The sequence below is a fragment of the Erinaceus europaeus genome, chromosome 7, assembly GCF_950295315.1.
Source record: "Erinaceus europaeus chromosome 7, mEriEur2.1, whole genome shotgun sequence".
NCBI lineage: Eukaryota > Metazoa > Chordata > Mammalia > Eulipotyphla > Erinaceidae > Erinaceus > Erinaceus europaeus.
The window spans coordinates 21,878,860-21,897,213 of record NC_080168.1 but is presented as its reverse complement, the minus strand read 5'-3'; positions in this window follow the sequence as shown (position 1 = coordinate 21,897,213).

Genomic DNA, 18,354 nt, shown 5'->3' with positions numbered 1-18,354 from the left:
TGGAACAGAATTGAAAGTTCAGAAATAAATCCCCATACCTATGGACATCTAATCTTTGATAAGGGGGCCCAAAGCATTAAATGGAAGAAGGAGGCTCTCTTCAATAAATGGTGCTGGGAAAACTGGGTTGTAACATGCAGAAGAGTGAAATTGAACCACTTTATCTCAACAGAAACAAAAATCAACTCCAAATGTATCAAAGACCTGGATGTTAGACCAGAAACAATCAAATACTTAGAGGAAAACATTGGTAAAACACTTTCCCACCTACACCTCAAGGACATCTTTGATGAAATAAACCCAACTGCAAGAAAGACTAAAGCAGAAACAAACCAATGGGACTACATCAAATTGAAAAGCTTCTGCACATCCAAAGAAACTATTAAGCAAACAAAGAGATCCCTCACAGAATGGGGGAAGATCTTCACATGCCATACATCAGACAAGAAACTAATCACCAAAATATATAAAGAGCTCAGCAAACTTAGCACCAAAAAAGCAAATGACCCCATCCAAAAATGGGTAGAGGATATGAACAAAACATTCACTACAGAGGAGATCCCAAAGGCTAACAAACATATGAAAAACTTCTCTAGGTCACTGATTGTCAGAGAAATGCAAATTAAGACAACATTGAGATACCACCTCACTCCTGTGAAAATGGCATACATCCAAAAGGACAGCAGCAACAAATGCTGGAGAGGTTGTGGGGACAGAGGAACCCTTTTACATTGCTGTGGGAATGTAAATTTGTCCAGCCTCTTGTGGAGAGCAGTCTGGAAAACTCTCAGAAGGCTACACATGGACCTTCCATATGATCCAGTATCCCTCTCTTGGGGTTATACCCCAAGGACTCCATAACACCCAACCAAAAGTGGTGTGTACTCCTATGTTTATAGGAGCACAATTCATAATAGCTAAAACCTGGAAGCAATCCAGGTGCCCAACAACAGATGAGTGGCTGAGAAAGCTGTAGTATATATACACAATGGAATACTATGCAGCTATCAAGAACAATGAACCCACCTTCTCTGACCCATCTTGGACAGATCTAGAAGGAATTATGTTAAGTGAGCTAAGTCAGAAAGATAAAGATGAGTATGGGATGATCCCACTCATCAACAGAAGTTGAGAAAGAAGATCTGAAAGGGAAACTAAAAGCAGGATCTGACTAAATTGAAAGTAGGGCACCAAAGTAAAAAACCTGTGGTGAGAGGGAGGGTGGATATGCGGCTCCCTGGGTCAGTGGGGGGTGGGGGTGGGGGTGGGTGGGTTGGATGGGACAGTCTTTTGGTGGTGGGAATGGTGTTTATGTACACTCCTAGTAAAGTGTAGTCATATAAATCACTATTTAATTAATATGAAACGGGGAAAATTAATTGTATGTCTCAAAGTTTTTAAAACACAGACTGAGTCTTCTTAATATATATGCTGTGTATTTGATATGTGGACTCTCTCTGTTGTTTTCGATGGGTTAGGTTGTTTTCGCCGGGCTGGCTTCACGGGCAGGTAACAGACGACCAGGGACTCATAGTTGAGCTGTAGGCAGTATCTCTTTATTCATGCAGGATGCAGCACAATCTAAGACGAGCTAACCTAAACTCAAGGTAAAGTACTCTAAAACTCACAATGCTGTCTTTATATATACTTGCCAAGTAGGGTGGAAACAGGGTGTGACATAGAGAGGGTGGAGAGAAAAGTGACTGGTGACAATCAGAGTGTGACAAGGAGAGGATCAGGGTGTGACAAGGAGGGGGGGTGGAGCAAAAACATATCATGAAGCAGTGGGGATTGAACCAATGCCCTGGAGGGAGGTGCTTGTTAACAGCGGTTATATAAATAGAATGAAGTGGTTATGTAAATAGAATAGTGTTAAGCAGGGGGGATTTAAACCAAATGAAACAGAAGGGGTCTCATGCATACCAACACTCTCAAAAGCCTAGACCAAGTAGATCAGAAGCAACCAATGGCACAGCTATATACAAGATACTAGGTACTGTACAGCAAACCCTAACAAAAGGACTTTTCAAAGTTAACCCAATTACCAAATAATGTGATGATAACATTAACTATCCATTGTCTTTTTGAGCCCTAAGACAGCAGTGACCTCACATCTCCACTATAGAGTCTCTACTTCCTCCAGTCCTGGAACCTTAGGATAGGGCCCACTTTCCCGCATGCGTCTCCCAATCCATATCAAATAATATTGCATCTGCCGATCGCAACCTAATCAACGCAAAGATTGCCACCTCAACATGCGTCAGCTCAGACAGTGTCCAAAGACTTCAGGTGTGGAATGAGAACCCTTCAGCTTCATTACTTGGATGAGACCTTTCCCTTCATAGTATTCTCTAATTCCATCCCAGGTGGTTCACTCTCTAACAAAGTCCCAAAACCTAGATATACACCATGTTCTGTGAGAGAGGGCATATGTTTATACATATCCATAAACTAGTGCATAATATATCCCTGACAGTAGAAGTACACTAGAGTTTGCAGTGAGTACCCCCCTAACACTTCCTCTCCATTATTCCAACCTTTGGGTCCATGATTGCTCAACAATTTGTTTGGCTTTCTATGTTAACTCTCTTTTCAGCCACCAGGTTCCAGATGCCATCAGGATGCCGGTCAGGCTTCCCTGGACTGAAGACCCCACCACTATGTCCTGGAGCTCCGCTTCCCCAGAGACCCACCCTACTAGGGAAAGAGAGAGGCAGACTGGGAGTATGGACCGACCAGTCAATGTCCATGTTCATTAGGGAAGCAATTACAGAAGCCAGACCTTCCACCTTCTGCAACCCTCAATGACCCTGGGTCCATGCTCCCAGAGGGATAGAGAATGGGAAAGCTATCAGGGGAGGGGATGGGATATGGAGATTGGGTGGTGGGAATTGTGTGGAGTTGTACCCCTCCTACCCTACAGTTTTGTTAATTTATCCTTTCTTAAATAAAAAATAAATTAAAAAAATTAAAAAATATAAAATCTAAAAAAAAAAATGAATAAAATTACAATAAATAAAAAATAAAGTCATGCATGGGTAAGATAAAAAAATAATTCTTCAGTTCATTCCCCAATGACACATTAAAAAAACAAAAGAAGTAAGGGAGGGAGGAAAGAAATTGACATATAACTGATAGAATACCAGAAAGAAAGGTAGAAGTAATAATTTATTTCCAATATAATATTTTTATTTCCTTTATTTAGGATCAGCCCAGAAACTCAAACAATCAAAGAAATAGGGAATACTTGGAGTTGCCAATGTAATCAAACTCCCCTTTGTAAAAGAAAACTTGCATATTCTGAAAGGATTATATCAGCTGGCTGACAAGTTCTTGAGAACCCACTTAAGCAGACCTAAACACAGTATAGTCTGTTGCTAAATGAATTGTTTCACTCAACTCTTTCACCCTTCCCAGTTCACCTCCTACACTTGCCACACCTTTTCACCTTTTTTTTCTTTTATAGAAGCTCTTCCAGTTCCAGTTAGGTTTCAAATAAAGGCTGGCATCTCATTCAACAGTTAGTGCTGAGTATAATTGGATGGCAGCCTGACCCACTAGATAGAACATGAGCTTTCCAGTAAAATAGATGGTCTTTTGAGTTTTCTACCATTTATTAGCTATGACAAGTTATTTACTACATCTAGGCTCACTATCCCCTCTATGTAATTGATATAATGGCATATACTTTACAGGATTATTATGAAAAATCAGTAATTTAATGTGACTAAAGAGTTTAGCATCATGATGGCATTCAGTTAATTAAAATACAATTAAAAAGTAAGTATCTTTGATAGAATTTTTGAGTGAATTTATAATCTAATCATATTAATATCTTATTTAAAAATTTTAATGAGTGCTTGTTCTTAAAATTCCAGTCATCCTCCTATAACCTAGTATGTCCTTCCTGCTTGGATTTTGACCTCAGTAGTCACATTATCAATCTCCACACCTTTCATTGCACCAGGAATTCCATCACACTGTGAGCTTTATTGTGGCCACTTTATTATGCTCAGAGAAAATTCATTCATGCTATTTTCTCTGCCTGAAACTCATGATTTCTCTCTCCAGACTACAACTAGCTACTAGTCACCTCTCAACTTTATTTAGTCACTACTACTTTTAATACTTTTAATTAATTTCCTCAATCAGCCTAGGCTATGGGTTACTATAACATCCTGCATTTCTTTCTCTCATAATAAACACTGTCAGAAATTTATACCTCTCTTACACTGGGAGTCCATTGAGGGCTTAGAGTGTAACTGTCACATATCATACTTCTTGTCTGGCATACAGTCACTAAAAATGGCAATAAACAAATGAATTTATAGCCTTCATTTTCCATTTTCCTATGTGGCCAGTAATATGACTTTAGGCAGTCATAATAAAAATTTTCTTTTTAGCGTTTTCTTTTCTAATAGGAAAGAATGTATGGGTTATACTTAACGCTTAATTGTTTATGCATAAAACTGGTCAAGATACTTTCTCTCTTGAGAGGTCAGTTTTAGAGAGGTAGGCTTCATCAATAGAACAAAATAGTGTGTGTGTGTGTGTGTGTGTGTGTGTGTGTGTGTGCGTGTAATGCTAATACATTAATATATGAATATATTGCTATTCAGAGGGGGGAAACTGGAAAGCTGTAAGATAAATTTGAACAAGGTTTATCTAGGTTCTTTTTCTTCTCCACATTTTTCTATATTATCAAATATACTAGAAATCTGACATATTAATGAAATAGTTTTTTAAATAAATGAAGATAAAATAATAAAATGCCTTAAAATAGATTGAGCTTTTATTTGTTCCACACACAAAAAGGAAACTCTAAGAAGCCATTTACTTTCTTAATTTTTTAATTTGATTTGTTACTTGTTCCAGTTACCATTTCTACAGATGTTAGAATCGCAGACTTTATACTACTCTCTCTGACTAGAATATGTACTTTTTACTGTGTCTTTAGGATTCACTTCCTTTATTAAGTATTCCAAGATAGGCTGCTAGTCCAGTGAGAAATGTCTTTCCCCACCACTTCTAGTAAAGTTCTTTAGCACAAACACAGTCTGTCATGTTTTCTCTATCCTGTCACTATTGTATTGGGTTTCTTGTTTGCTCATTTACCAGTTACATTTCTTGCTTTTTGAAGCCAGGAGCTCACTTTTCAAGGATTTCATTACTTTATAATGGTACTGGACACACAGCCAAGTCTTCCAAACTACTATTGATTTAATGAATATTGCATAAAATGATGCATTCTACAACAAACGAGCAAGAATACAGAACTGTCAATTCTTGGGATGCAGGTAATAATTTTCTGACTTCTTTGGCCTGTATGGAACTTGGAACTAAAGCTAGATCCTTATCAAATGCAATGAATGAATGACATTTTTAAAATTAAGATAAAAAAGTTTTCCTATCTTCTGAACAAAATTATTTACTTTTAGAAATCATTATGAGTAGTAATGTCTGTAAAGATATTACTGCTCTTAAAGACAAAAGAAAAATGCAGTCAAATAATAATGCTATGTAACTAGGCATCAATGAGTTTTTCCCTGCCCACTAAGGTAAATTCTTAAAATGATGAATGGAGTTGGTGGCCTCATAAAACATGCTTAGGAGCATTCCTCAATCTCTTCGTTGAGAGCTTGAGGGGACAGGAGGTGGCACACCTGGCTGAGTGCACAGGTCACAATGCATAAGGACCTGGTTCAAGTTCCTGGTCACCACCTGCAAAGGGAAAGCTTATTGAATGGTGAAGCAGTGCTGCAGTAGTCTCTCTGGTTCTGTCCCTTTTTTCTCTTCCTTCCTTCTCAATTTCTCTTTCTTTATCAAATAAGTAAACAAATATTTTTTTTTATTTTTATTATCTGTATTTATTTATTGGATCGAGACCGTCAGAAATTGAGAGGGAAGGGAGGGATAGAGAGGGTGAGAGACAGAGAGACCCCTGTAGCACTGCTTCACCACTGTATGTGAAGCTTTCCCCCTGTATGTGAGGACTGGGGGCTTGAACCAGGGTCCTTGTGCATTGTAATATGTATGCTCAACCATGTGTGCCACCACCCAGCCCCAACAAGTACGTTTTTAAAAAGAAAGTTTGAAAGAATTCTCCAGTGAAGTTATCTGATGCCGGGATAGCCTGAGGGTGCTTCTTCTCGAGCTAGTGCTCTCTGGGTTGGAGAGAACTCAACTGGAGCTGATCTAGGCTGCTGCGTGGGAGAGGGATCAGGAACACGTGCCGCACTAACTTCGCAGGAGATACACTCTGGAACTCTCAGAGCCGGAAAGCAATTTCCAAGTGTCTTTGATCAGAAGAGCAGCTGTATTTATACACTCCAAGTAGGGTGGAAACAGGATGTGACATAGAGAGGGTGGAGCGAAAAGTGACTGGTGGAAGATCAGGGTGTGACAAGGAGAGGGGGCAGAGCAGGTGAGAATTCTACCACTGAACCACCAATGCCCTGGAGGGAAGGTGGTGCTTTATGTAAATGTAAAAGTGATTTATGTAAATAGACCGCAGCTTTGAATGGGATCAAACTAATCTCATACAGACATACTGGTGTTTAAGGGGGGGGGGGATTGGCATACTATCCAACAATCTGTCTTTGTTTTTTAGGGGAATTTTAAATTACTGTTTAAATTTTTGTATTTGTGCTTGTACTATTCCTATCATCTACCTCTTTCTCAGTCAATCCTACATTAACTGAAAGATATCAAAAAGTTAATTAAGGGGCTGGGTGGTAGTGCAACTAGTGAAGCATACATGTTACAGCACACAAGGATTCAGGTTCCTGCCCCCCAACTCCTATCTGAAGGAGGGGAAAATTTCATGAGTTGTGAAGCAGGTGCTTCTTTTCCTATCAGCCTATCTCCCTCCCCGCAATTCTTCTCTTTTGTAATTCCTTTTTTGTAATTTATTTATTATTGGATAGGTACAGAGAGAAATTGAGAGGGAAGGGGGAGATAGAAAGGGAAAGAGACAGAGAGACACCTGAAGACCTGCTTTACCACTTGTGAAGCTTTCCCCCTGCAAATGGGGACCAGGACTTGAACCCCAATCCCTGTGCACTGTAATGTGTATACTTAACCAGGTACACTACTGCCTGGCCTCAATTCTTCTTGTATCTATCAAATGAATGAATAAATAAAATATTTTTTAAAAAGAAAAAAGTTAAATGAATTGGTAAATAAGACTCTGTTATAGTTGGATGATTGGTTTGGGAAACAGGATAACAATGGAAGAAGAAGAAGAAGAAGAAGAAGAAGAAGAAGAAGAAGAAGGAGAAGGAGAAGGAGAAGGAGAAGGAGAAGGAGAAGGAGAAGGAGAAGAAAAATATTGGATTGTGGTTTTCTGCAATTAAAAAAAAAAGAAGAAGAGGGTGGAGCCAAGATGGTGACTTGGACACAGCAGCTGGCGTAAGCTCCAACAAGCTGCAGCCTGTGACATGGTATTCTCTGGATAGGGTAGGATACTGGGCTGGCAGCAGGAGGGTGAATAAGGGGTCCTAAGGATGATACCATTCTTGAGTTAGAAAACAGAGGCCAGCTGGGAGTATGGATTGACTAGTCAATGCCCATGTTCAGCGGGGAAGCAATTACAGAAGCCAGACCTTCCACCTTCTGCATCCCACAATGACCTTGGGTCCAGAGGGATAAAGAATGGGAAAGCTATCAGGGGAGGGGATGGGATACAGAGATCTGGTGGTGGGAATTGTGTGGAGTTGTACCCCTCCTGTCCTACAGTTTTGTTAATGTCTCCTTTTTTAAATAAATAAATTAATTTTTAAAAAGAAAGAAAACAGAGGACAGGAGGAAAAAGAAAGGAAATCTGTTAATTTGTTCTGAAGTTCACACCTTCTGCCCCACAGCAGAACCAGCCCCCATGGGGCAGGACAGCTGCTCCTAGCAGGCTCCCCACTGAGCTATTTTCTTTGCCAAGATTCCTGGCTCATTCCAAGCCTTTTCCTTTCCTTCTATCTTTTTTTTTTGTTATCTGACCAATCAGAGCCTTCCCCTGCCTTTTTTTTTAGATACTTCTTACAATTGGCTGCCCTTGATCAGGCTGCCTGCAGCCAATCCATCCAGAGCAGTCCAAGCTGCAGACTGACTGTTAGGGTTATTTACTCTATTCTATTTTATTATTACTATTATTATATAAGTGTGTACCTTTTGCCCCCTCCTTCCTCAGATTGACCAAAATTAACTATTGTTGTTTTTTTCTTCCCTCTACTTGCCTTGTTCCCACCTTCTAGCTAATTAAAAAAAAAAAAACTCTTTCCTTTCACTGCTCTTTCTTTTTCTCGTTCTTGTCTTCTTTACTTCCTTACTCCTTCTTTTGCTTTCTGAATTCATTGATACTCATTTGTTAATTATTTGGGGGAAGAAATCTGACTCAGAGTAGACTTTGTGTGTGTGTGTCTCTTCTCTATTTCTCTTTCTTCTCTTGCTATCCCTAGAATTTACAGTAGACAGTAGATTTGCATAATTGTCTATCTTGCTTTCCATTTCTTTCTTTTTCCTTTGGATTTGGTCATTATTTTTTCTTGGACTGGAGGTGTTGTTTGGCAAACTGATATTGGTTGAACTGCATCAATCCTTGCTTCAGTTACTATTGTTCTAATTTCTGAGGCTGGGTGACTACATTTGTCATAAAGGTATTTAATATAGTGTGGTTTGTACTCAAATACAACAACTGAAGAACAACAGAACAGAAAAATTAAAAAAAACATCAATAAAAAAAGGCTAAATCAAGAGCAAATAAAATTGATACCACAATGGATCAAGATAGGAGCCCAGAAGAAACTCAAATCAGTCAGAAGTAACCATAGATAAGAAAAGTATGCAAGCAATAGTAAGCCTAATAATCACAGAAATGAAGACAACTGTGGAGGAAAGGGCTATCAGAATTAGGGAAACAACAGATGAGACCCTCAAGGAAAACACAAGATACCTCGAGGTAATTAGAGAACTGAAAGCTAAAATAGCTGAACTAAAAGGTCAATTATCAGAGAAAGCTAATACAATAGCTGAACTGAAGAAAGAAGCTGAGGGAAGGGAAATCAGGCTAACAGATGCACAAAACAGAATTATCCAGACAGACGATGAGCTAGAGAAAACAAATAAAGAGGTAAAAGAGCTCAAAAAGAGATTAAGACACTGAAAGCAACAACAGAGACATAGGAGATGATCTCAAAACATTCATATAATTGGCCTGCCAGAGGAAGAAAGAAAGGAAGGTGAAGTAAACATTCTAGAGGAAATTCTAGAAGAAAACTTCCCAGACCTAAACAACAGAAAGGACATTAAGATTCAAGAGGCTCAGAGAGGACCAAACAGAATCAACCCAGACATGAAGACACCAAGACATATCAGAGTCACAATGAAAAGAAGTAAGGATAAAGAAAGGATCCTAAATGCTGCAAGAGAAAAACAAAAAGTCACATACAGGGGAAAACCGTAAGACTATCAGCAGACTTCTCCACTCAAACTCTAAAGGCCAGAAGAGAATGGCAAGATATCTATTGAGCCTTGAATGAAAAATGATTTCAACCAAGGATAATATATCCTGCTAGACTTTCATTCAAATTGTATGGAGGGATCAAAACCTTCTCAGACAGACAACAGTTAAAGGAGGCAACCATCACCAAGCCTGCCCTGAAAGAGGTATTAAAAGACCTCTTATAAACACGAACATTACCATAATATTTGCCATATATCAGAACAAATAAAAACTGTTGAATAATGGCATTATAATACATTAAATCCATAATATCAGTAAATGTCAATAGCTTAAACTCACCCATTAAAAGGCACAGAGTGGGAGGATGGGTCAGAAAACACAACCCAACCATATGCTGCTTTCAAGAATCCCATCTGACCCGACAAGACAAACACAGGCTTAAAGTGAAAGGATGGAAAACTATCCTACAAGATAATAGACCACACACACACAAAAAAAGGCAGGAACAGCCATTCTCACCTCTGACATAATAGATTTTAAGTTAAATAAAGTGATAAAAGACAGGCAAGGCCATTACATAATGATTAGAGGATCAATCAACCAAGAAATTTCAACAATTATTAACATCTCTGCACCCAATGAGGGACCCTTCTAAATAAATCAAACACCTACTGAAAGAACTAAAATTATATTAATAGTATTCTAATAATAGTGGGAGACTTCAACACCCCACTCTGACACTTAGACAGATCAACAAAGCAGAGAATCAATAAAGAAACAAGAGAATTAAATGAAGAGATGGAGAGACTAGACCTCCGGGACATTTTCAGAGTCCTTCACCCCAAAAAACTGGAATACACATTCTTTTCAAATCCACTCAGCACATGTTCAAGGATAGACCACATGTTAAGCCACAAAGACAGTATCAATAAATTCAAGAGCACTGAAATCTTTCCAAGTATCTTCTCAGACCACAGTGGAGTAAAGCTAACATTCAACAACAAACAGAAAATTACTAAAAGTCACAGAATTTGGAAACTCAACAACATGCTGCTTAAGAATTGCTGGGTCAGAGAGACACTTAAGCAATAATTTCAAATGTTCCTGGAAACAAATGAAAATGAATACACAAGTTATCAAAATATTTGGGACACAGCTAAAGCAGTACTGAGAGGGAAACTCATAGCCATACAGTCACATATTAGAGAACAAGAAAAAACTCAAATAAATTACCTTACTGCATGCCTTAAGGACTTAGAGGAAGAGGAACAAAGGAACCCTAAAGCAACCAGAAGGACAGAAATCCCTAAAATCAGAGTAGAAATACAAAAGATCAATGAAGCCAAATGTTGGTTCTTTGCAAAATTAAACCGAATTGGCAAACCCCTAGCCAGACTCACTAAAAAGAAAAGGGAGAAGACTCAAATAAATAGAACTGTAAATGATAGAGGAGATATCACAACTGACACCACAGAAATCCAGAAAATGATGCAAAACTTCTATGAAGAACTATACGCCACCAAGCTAGAGAATCTGGAAGAAATAGAAGAATTCCTAGAAACATATGCCCTTCCAAAACTGAACCAAGAAGAACTACAAAACCTAAATGCTCCAATCACAGACAAAGAAATCAAAACAGTTATTAAGAATCTTTCCAACAACAAAAGTCCTGGACCAGATGGCTTCACAAACAAATTCTAAAAAACCTTCAGGAAACAGTTATTACCTATACTTCTAAAGCTTTTCCACAAGATCTAAGAAATAGGAACACTCCCTTCAACCTTCTATGAAGCCAATATCACCAGGATACCAAAAGCAGGGTCACAACAAAAAAGGAAAACTACAGGCCAATATCTCTGATGAACATAGATGCCAAAATAGGTTTATCACTGAGAAAATTGATCATTTAGCTCCATCTCTCTAATTCTTTTTCTTTATAGTTCCAGGGCCACATGCATATTCTATCTCACAATTCCCAGACCAAGTTTGTTGTTGATGTTGTTATCTTAATTACAGACAGAAAAAGGGAGAAGGAGAAAGAAGGAGGGTTTATGAATGGGTGGGTGGGTGGAGGGGGTTGGTAAAGATTCCACAGTTCTGCTCCAGTATTAGAGGAGTTTTCTCCAGTACCATTGTATCCCCATGTGGTGTACAGACTTGAACCTAGGTGTACAACCTTGTGCTTGGTGAAGTGCGTGCTCTATGGCTAAGCTATCTGCTCTCCACTATTGTCTCGTTTGTAATGTTTGAACTCAGACAGGAGTGAAATAATGTTCTTTGTCTTGGGTTTCCTAAGTACTACAACAGTCCACAATATAATGAGGTACACCTGCCTTTCCTACAGCCAAGGGGAAAAGACAAACCCAGATCTTGAAAATCTTGAGGTAAAATACTATCAATATAAACTCATTAGATTTTGACTCAGCAATTAGAAAATGGTACAAGGTTAGTTTCTTGTGGCTGTGCAGCCATTATGGAGAACGTTATAGAGAATCCTTTAAAAAGGAGGGCAAGCGATGATGTACCCATTTAAGTGCACTTATTACTGTGTGGAAATGTCCGTGTTTGAGCCCCTGGCTCCCCACCTGTATGTGTGTGTGGGACGCTTCACAAGCAGTGAAGTAGGTGTGTAGGTTTCTACTTTCTCCCTCTCTGACTCTCAACTTATCTTTATCCTGTCAAATAAAATAGAAAAAAAAATTGTTGCCAGGAGCAGTGGGATTGTAGTGTTAGCACTGAGCTCTAGTGATAACCTTGGTGGCAAAATATATATATATATCTCAAATAACTTTAAATGCAAATACCTAGGATCCAACAATAATTCTCCTAGACATTTACCCAGAAGACATGCAAACACTAATTGGAAGGGACACATACATCTCTATATTTATAGCTTCACAATTTATAATAGCCAAAATATAGAAATAAATTAAATTACCATGGACAATGACTGGATGATGAAATTATGGAGCATATTTTAAAAAGATGATAATGTCCTTTGGGACAAAATGGATGGAACTGGAGGTTATTATGCTCAGTGAAGTAAGGAAATGAGGGTCAACTACTGGATGATTCCACTCAGGTGTAGAATATAGAGAACTGAAATACCTGAACTTGAAATTTTGGTGGCTGAAGAGCTAGTTCACCTAGGGCCATGCAAGTGGTACAGATTCAAGTGTCCAGCATACACATGAGGACACTACAGAACTGTGGGAAGATTTAGTGCTGTGAGATTTCTCTCTCTCTTTCTACATGTATATGTATATACACTGAAGTGCAATGCTACCTACTAATTTAAAAAAAAAGAAATAAAATTTTGCCTTTTGCAACATGAATGAACTTAATATGCTAAACCAAATCAGTCAGGAGAAAGAAAAAAAAAAAGGAGCAGTTACCAGGTGTGTGAAATATAAATAGCCAAGGCAAATGCACTGACAAAATGCAACAAAAACAATGTTTAGACTATCAAAGATGTTTGGTATTTGAGGAAGGGGGAAATTTAGGTGGAAGACTGGTTAGAGGGATTTATTTTGATAATATGATTACACTGAAAGTTTAATGATGGGTATAATGAATCTACATTCTCCTAATTAAAAAAAATTTTTTTACTTACTTATTTTAATGAGAGAGAGAGAGGGACGGAAGGAGGGAGAGAGAGAGAGAGAGAGAGAGAGAGAGAGAGAGAGAAAGAGAAAGAGAGAAAGGGAGGGAGGGAGAAAGAGAGAGAGAGAGAGAGAGAATGATACAAACAGACACCAGAACACTGCTCATGTCTGGCACAGTGTATTGAGGATTGAAGCTCAATGACATTGCTGGGGATCTCAGAGCCTCAAACATGAAATTATGTTATCACTCCCAACCCAACTCTCCCAATTTTGTAATATTGTAAACTAATGGCAAATCAATAAAATTTGTTTTAAAAAGTTCCCCTAAGAAGAAAAGGAAAAAAAAATAAGACAACTATATGATGTGACGGTAATAGGCCTTTGGCGGTTTCAAAAGCATGTATACCTCTGAATGGTAAATACTCATGCTATCCAACCAAGCAACCATTTGTGCTTATTCTCAGGAGTGGAAGTGAAATAGGAAAATTACTTTATTTTAATGATTTCATATATTAATTAGCTTGTGTAAATTGTCTCAGGTAATGTTAGTACAGGAGTCCTATTTTGTAAAAATACATTTAACATTATATTTTAGACTTTTCTCTGTTCCTTCAACAGAGAAGAAGGAAATAAGCCAAAGAAGTTAAACTTCTTTTCTTAATGGACCCAAGAGTTATCCCAGGCTGGTTTCCAATAGTTGAAACAAATGGTAACTGGTGGAGCTGTCCTTTTGCTAAGTGAAGAGAAGAAAAGAATTCCAAGTCTGTTTCCCAGGCATAAGAAGAACCAGGAAGTAAGGAAATTTCCAATTTTCAAGTCCACTGAGCAGAATACAAGAACAGGAATCAAAACAAAGAGTTCTCAATTGAGAACCAGCAAGATGGAGCAATCAAGTCTTGTAGGCAGGTTAATCCTGGAAAGTAGCCCAGAGACCGAGGCATTCTTGATTGGGAGGAGGGTTTCTCTGGACCCTTATGGAACTGAGAGCTTTGATACTCAAATTCTACTTTAAGACTTACTACATTTCTCTATTTGGAGATGAGTAATCTGATGTCAGGTATTTATATTGTAAGACTAAAAAGATCTGTGGCAAAATTTGAACAGAAAATTAAAAAAAAACTTTATAAACAAAATTAGGTAAAATCATTCATAGAACCTATGACAGAAGAGAAATTAGCTCTCATAGAGATGTTATTGAATGGCATGGAATTGAACTAAACTGAATTTTGATTTAAAAAGAGAGTATAGTGAATTGCACCAAAGTAAAAGACTGGGGGGAGGGGGGGTTTCAGGTCCTGGAACATGAATGGCAGAGGAGGACCTAGAAGTGGTTGAATTGTTATGTGGAAAACAGAGAAATGTTACACATATACAAACTATGGTATTTTACTGTTAACTATAAACCATGTATCCCCTCAATAAAGAAAAGGGGGTACAAAAGAGTATACTTAATTCCTGCTTTTGGTACTAAGTAGTTTATAATTTTGGGAAAATATTCAACATCTGCTAAGTTCTCATCTTTCTCTGTAAGAGATTAAAGTAGTGCTAAACTCGTTAAAGTTTTTAATATACAATAAGAGAATGGCTAAAGATAGTAAATGGAGTATATGAACTAAAAAAATGCTAAATATTTTAAATAATTCTCTAAATTTTCTTTCTAGTGTAAAAACTATCCCTTATATCTAAAATTCAATCAGTTACTCAAACTTTTTTCTATGATCTCTCAGGGTTTGTTGAATTAGGACAATAGATCCTCTTTGAAAATATGCTAATTTAAGACCATTTCCTTTAAATTGTTTCTTTACAGTTATAGCTCCATCATCAATATCTTAAAGAAACAAATGTAAATAATGATGATTTAATATGTAAACAGCCCACAGAAGAGCTAGTAAGATAGCTTATCAGGATATTGTGTCTGTGTTGTCATACACATGACCCAGTCTTGCTTTGATGCTATGGTGTCTTCCCATCTCTCCTTCTAACTTTATGTCCCCATCTCTTTTTTCTTTAATTTTATTAAATAAATAAATAATATTTATGAGTTTATAAGATAAGAGAGGTATAATTAATTCCACACCACTCCCACCATCAAAGTTCTGTACTTCCATTCCCTTCCAGAGGTAACTGTCTCTCAAGGTCGTATATATGGGTTGAATATTTATTTATTTAGAAACTTGAGAGTTTTTTTTTTTAATAACTGCAAAAGAAATCCAGTCACACCAAATGGCTGATTGACAGAATGCAGTGGTGTATTACCTAAATAGAAATCTTGCTGATGTTCATTAAATTGTCAATTGTTAAATGAATAAAATACACTTTAGGGCACAGAATTGTATAACAAACTACATTAGTGATACTTTGAAAGACTTAAATCAAGCTCATTCCCACTTTATCACCCCATTTCAATTTCTGTCTCTATCCTAAATGAATAAATAAAATATAAGAAAACAATTCACAATTCTCTGTGATTTATTTAACATTTCCAAAATAGGTCATATGTTCTATAATTACTACAAATAAATATGCATTTTATTTTCAAGGACTCCTAGTCCTTTTTAGGAAATCATCATCACTGGGCATGCCAGTACATTTTTCTGGCAAACTCTAAGAACCATATTCATAGGCAATTCTGAGAACAAAAGAAGATTTTTCTAAAGGTGATGAGGCAGAAAGGGAAAACAGATGCCCCCAAGGAACAGAGTAAAATGTCAAGGAAATTGGTGTACCTTCTTGGCATTATACGGCCTAAAGATGGGGGGGGGGGCAGTTCCTTCCCTCATGAAAAGCTGAGCATGAAGGGTCCAGCTGATTGCTTACTAAGGATGACTTGGAAAACACTTGACAATCATATGAAGAAGAATTACAACATCAATTGGAAGGTGGTGTGTGATAAAATTAAACAGACTCCCCAAATGCTCTGGGGGAAATTAGTGGAATCTTTGGATTATTGCAAAATTCTTTTTATAATAACTAGTATTTATTTGACATCTGGTATTTATCCAGTACTATCGTAGGTATTTTATATGCTTTACTTATGTCAGTATGTACCCCTAAGAAGAAGGCATCAATATTGTCCCTGCCTGCCCCACTCAATGAATTTTATTTATTTATTTATTATTGAATAGAGACAGTGAGAAATTGAGAGGGAAGGAGAAGGTAGAGAGGGAAAGCGACAGAAAAATGCTTGCAGCCCTTCTTTACCACCCTACCACCCGTGAAGCTTTCCCCCCTGCAGGTGTGGACCAGGAGCTTGAACCTGGATCTTTTTTTTTTTTTTTTTTTTGCCTCTGCACTGTGAATCCACTACTCCTGGAGACCATTTTTTCCCCTTTTGTTGCCCTTGTTGTTGTGGTTATCATTATTGTTGTTGTTGTTGCTGTCATTGGATAGGACAGAGAGAAATCAAGAGAGGAGGGGAAGACAGAGAGGGAGAGAAAGATAAACACCTGCAGGCCTGCTTCACTGCCTGTTAAGTGACTACCCTGTAGGTGGGGAGCCCAGGGGTCCAACCGGGACCCTTAAGCTGCTCCTTGAGCTTCGGGACACGTGAGAACCTGGATCCTTGTGTAATGTAATGTGTGCACTTAACCAGGTGCACCACCACCTGCCCCCTGCCCCACTCACTGAAGGGAGGCTGGGTCAGCCTCCTCTGCTACTTGGGGAAGATTGGTCCTGAAATGAGCACAGTCTAGAATGTTCCTAGCTGTGACCAGAGACTGTGAGCTCTGACAGGGACTCAGAGGGCACACAGGCTCCTGTGTTAAATATGAATACATGTGGGCTCTAGGTCAGATGGATGGGGTAAACAGTTAATGGTATTTACATACTTTCTTCCTGTATGGCAGCTACTTTCTGTCCTAATCCAGCTTTTGTCCTGCTTTATATCTTACAGCCTTTCAGCCACCAAGTTGCAGACCCTACTATGATTCCATCATGACTTCCCTGGGCAAACAACCTCACCAATTTGTTATCTCTCCAGAGCCCTAGCTCATTAGGGAGAGATAGAAACTGGCTGGGGGTATGGATTGACCTGCCAACACCCATGTCCAACAGAGAAACAACTCAGAGAAACAACCCCATAAAGAAGTTTGGTCCATATTTCCAGAGGGATTAAAATAGGGAACTTTCCAACAGAAAGGATGGGACACAGAACTCTGGTGGTGGGAACTCTATGGAATATTACAATATTATTTATTATTATTAATAATGATAAATAATTATAATAATATTACAATATATTTATCATTATTAAATCACTAATAAAAATTTTAAAAATAGTATTTTAGTTATACACACTGGGAAACTAAGGTTCACCAAGGTTAAGACCTTAGTCTTAAAACAATTTTATGGAACACAAAATTCAGTGCAAACATTTCTCAGAGTCTTAACAAGTCTGAGAAGGGAAGAAGTCTGTTTCTAAATGTCCTTTTCAGTGATACTTAATTCTAGGAATTTTTTTTCTTTGCTCATATCCTCTTGGATGAATTGATAACTAGCTTTTGTGTATGGAAAGGCACATTTCTCTGAGGTCATGCAGCAGTGCTTAAAAAACATTTCCCTCAAAATTGTCTCATGTACTAGTATCAGCTAAGGATTTCACAGAATAACTTTTTTTTTTACACTAATTGTGGCCAGTATGCTTTTCTTGAGTCATTCTTTTCAGCTCTAACACCCTGATTCATCAGATCTGTTTTTAACATTAATTACATTTAACATCTGACATTTTTACTTTTTCTCATCACTAAGCAGTAAAAATTTAAGAGATTTCAACCAAAATCATGGTTAAAATAATTTATCATTAGTGATTAAAAATGAAAATTTAATAACTTCAACATTCTATGAAATTAAAAAAGCATCTTAAATTTTGTAACTCAGAGCATTGGGCATCTAAATTTCTGATGTCAATTTTATCCACAGATTGCATGGTACACTTTTCCATAAAAATAAATTTTGATGTGATGCTCCTTATACATGAAATGACCAGCACAGATGTATATACTTGCATTTAATGGTTTTTTTTTTCTTAATGCTTTTGAAACTGAAATGAGCATGTTAGTTTTTTGAAATCATCACCAATGTCTCTACAATAAACTATCAGCTGGCCTTTAGTTGGAAACAGTATTTGAACCCCTGATATAGGTCTGGAGAAAAAAAAATGTAAGAATTATTGGATGAAATAAACTGTCTTAGAGTATTTTTTCTCAAGATAAAACCTGTAGTGAGCATTATTATTATTTTGCTAGTTCAACATCTGTTGGTCTGCTTCTAAATTCTGCTTCTAAGACCCCTTCTGTT